This window comes from Sinocyclocheilus anshuiensis, unplaced genomic scaffold (assembly GCF_001515605.1).
Source record: "Sinocyclocheilus anshuiensis isolate Anshui unplaced genomic scaffold, SAMN03320099.WGS_v1.1 scaffold1534, whole genome shotgun sequence".
In the NCBI taxonomy this organism is placed as follows: Eukaryota; Metazoa; Chordata; class Actinopteri; order Cypriniformes; family Cyprinidae; genus Sinocyclocheilus; species Sinocyclocheilus anshuiensis.
In genome coordinates this window covers 829,729-832,856 of record NW_015544232.1, presented here as the reverse complement: position 1 = coordinate 832,856, position 3,128 = coordinate 829,729, and the positions used below count along the sequence as shown (strand labels likewise).

The following is a 3,128-nucleotide window of genomic DNA, read 5'->3' as shown; positions in this document are numbered from 1 at the left end:
AAAGGATTATGTGTTTATGAAACACATGTGAATGAAATTAAATTATATTCCAGTTATAAATGTGCTTCTGATTACAGTTAGCCTGGGATTACAAAGATTTGTATTTTAAAGAAAACCAGTTCGAAGGGAGCATAATTTGCTTTTTGGGTTAAAAGAATTTCTTAATATGAAATTCGAAGAGTATGACAATTAGATTAGACTGTGCAGAAATTGAAATCTACACGCTAATACACACTATACTCATAGTCACCAATGCTGATGTTGTTAACATTAATCATTTGAGAATGAAGTATAAGAATAATAATAATTTGAACGGTTTGATGTGATATGAGCTAACCGATCTTTAGATTTAATCACCATTGGTCGCGAGATTTATGGTAATGCTTTTTTCCTCAGTTGGTCAGAACAAAAGTGGCAGACTTGTTACTTACTTGTTCAGATTGCAATATACGGTGAAAATTCTTATTTGGGTCATATTCCAAGACTTAGGCTAGAATCTGTGATTGCGAAGTACAGTAAATATCCACACTGGTGCAGTGACTGACTGCCACACACACACTCTTCAGGGGTGCGCTTCCAAAAAACATCGTTAGCTAACTATGGTAGTTAGTTCCATTGAAATCTATTGGTAACGACGGAACTTGCGACCATAGTTGCTTTTGGGAAACGCACCCCAGAACATTAGATTAATCCGCGCTGGAGCCGTGCCGACTCACAACCCACACAAGCTAGATAATTCCGCACACAGCTGCAATTCCAGGTTTTGATGGCGACAAAGAGGCAAAACTTACGAACTGCAGCTTTAAGTAATTAGACATATTTTATTTTGAAACAAACATTCAGCAAGAAAAAAACTGTGAGGCCAGACACAATTTTATCCATTAGGAATTGTTTGTATCATGAAACATGATAGAAACATGTATAATGTGGGTGTTACAGCATGAAAATGGAGAATAGAGAGAAAACTTAGAGGGATTGCAGAACCTGCTCTTTTAAGACGTGATGCAACTTTAATTTTATGAACTGAATCAAGCTGTGCACAATAAGACCAGGAATGAAATGACCACCATCACCCCCTTTTTTTTTTTGCTGAGATTTATTGCTGCCAAAGTTACCACAAATCATTTTTCAATATTTACCACTTTATGTGATTACACAGAACTGGCTGAAGATTAGTGGTTAAGAATATGGAGAAGAAAGGACAAAAACCATACATGATGTCATTCATGAATAACAGAGGGGATAGTGTATGCTGCAGGTGTGAAGGATAGGCCCCACTCAAGCCCACCAAAAGAGTGGAGATAGAACTGAAAGATCAGGTCAATTAGTATCCCTTTTGTACTTGTGTACTTGAAGCTTTGCCATCAATCTTTCCTAGCGGCTGCCAAAACAAAAAAAGTGCACACATTACTCATCAATGTGTGGTTATCTGCTTCTGTAAACTGCTGATGATTCATCATTCACTCTTGCAACTGATGTCGTCGGGTGAGAGCCAAGCGGGTGGGTACACGAATGTGTGCGCTGGGACGAGGGCTGAATCTAAGGGGTTGATTTGTACTGAGGGCTCTCACTTTTAAGTCCCACCTGTGCATTTTTCCCCCTCCAACCTCCCAGCCACATCAAAGTTGCCCTGACGGAGCACTCTGGTTCAAACTTTCAGTCACGCTGGAACTTTTGCCCCAGGGCACACTGACACACCATCTGTGCATCTGCCTGCCTGGTTGTGGCTGCTTTAACTTTACTGTTTCCCATCAATTCAATCCCTTGTCTGTCATCTTGCCCTGCCATGATGTGAGAGAGGGCGGCCCCTAACATAACAGTTACTGTAAGACACAACAGCCAACCCCATAATTTCTTGCATTTGGCAGGTAGGTGACTTTTTGGGCTGTTGTATTTTGTTTCTAGTATGCAGGTCATGACCAGGCAAGGTAACTGAGCTCTCGTTTTACTCTAGTTGCCTTCTTCAACGAACCTGAAGACCTATTTTGAAAATAGGCTCTTCAGGTTAATGCAGCCAAAATACAATTTGGGTTCAAAGTTAATGTCAAACTGCTTTTTGCAATTGGTATTCATTATTTAATGTTCATTTATAACTTTATAATGACATATTTTACTTTAAAATGGCAGCACACTAGCAACTCACAAAAAATCATTCTGAACACCTAAGCATAGCAACACCCTGGCAACCACCCACAGAACCATAGCAATGTGGAGCAAATTTAGCATGTTTATGCGATATTTTGTATGCAATGTGACTAATATTGTTTTTCACCTCAGATTCATTGCAGCAGAAAACATCAGATGCTTTGTAGAAATCAGAACACAGGTCTGCAATAGCTGGAGCTGGATTAAAAATGGTCTTCACTGTAAGAAACAGAAAATATTATTCAGATATTATATCATATATACAGATATCATATAATCCAGATATTGGGTTACATGAGAACTTTTTTTTCTTAGAAAAAAAAGTGATGCAAATACCACAAGTAAAAATGTAAACACCAAGATAAATAATTTCTATGATGTCAAACTATTGTTATGAGTTATTATAAGTGGCGTGCACGCAGACACAGCTCATTCACAGATACTGACATACCGCAGTTCACGTCAGACAGTCAGTATGAAACTTGCCCTCTGAGCTACTTGCATTCATTTGATTTGACATAATCAAACTTTGCTCTTTTCTCGACATAACCATAGTTTCATAACAACGTCAATCTTTGGCTATCAGTTCCTTTTCTCTTTCTTTCTCTCATTCCTAAACTTAAAATGTTTTGTAAAACTCAACCACAGGAAGTAACTGTAACCAAAGCATCTCCTTCCTGTCTGTCAGGGGATTTCTAGTAAGCTTAGTAAACGACGCAATTTAAGAGGTGGGAATATTTTGTATGTCATAAGGAACATTTCTGCTGAATAATTTCTCCCAGGGTTGAAGATGATCTTAACTAGAAAAAGATGTTCATATTGGATATAAGAATTTTGTCTATTGTTGCTCATGAATTGATTATTAAAAGTGCCTATAATCAAATATGCACAAAGACATTTTGTAAACCTTATATTTTTAGTGTGGTAGTTCCAATCAGGTGCCCACAGGATGAATTAAAATGATTTAGTTTAATATGTATATA

General features: G+C 37.7%; 1 pseudogene; it reads right to left on the bottom strand.

Annotated features, from left to right (window-relative positions):
- LOC107697535 (ribokinase-like) overlaps positions 1-3,128 on the bottom strand; it is a 50,101-nt pseudogene that overhangs the window by 33,722 nt on the left and 13,251 nt on the right.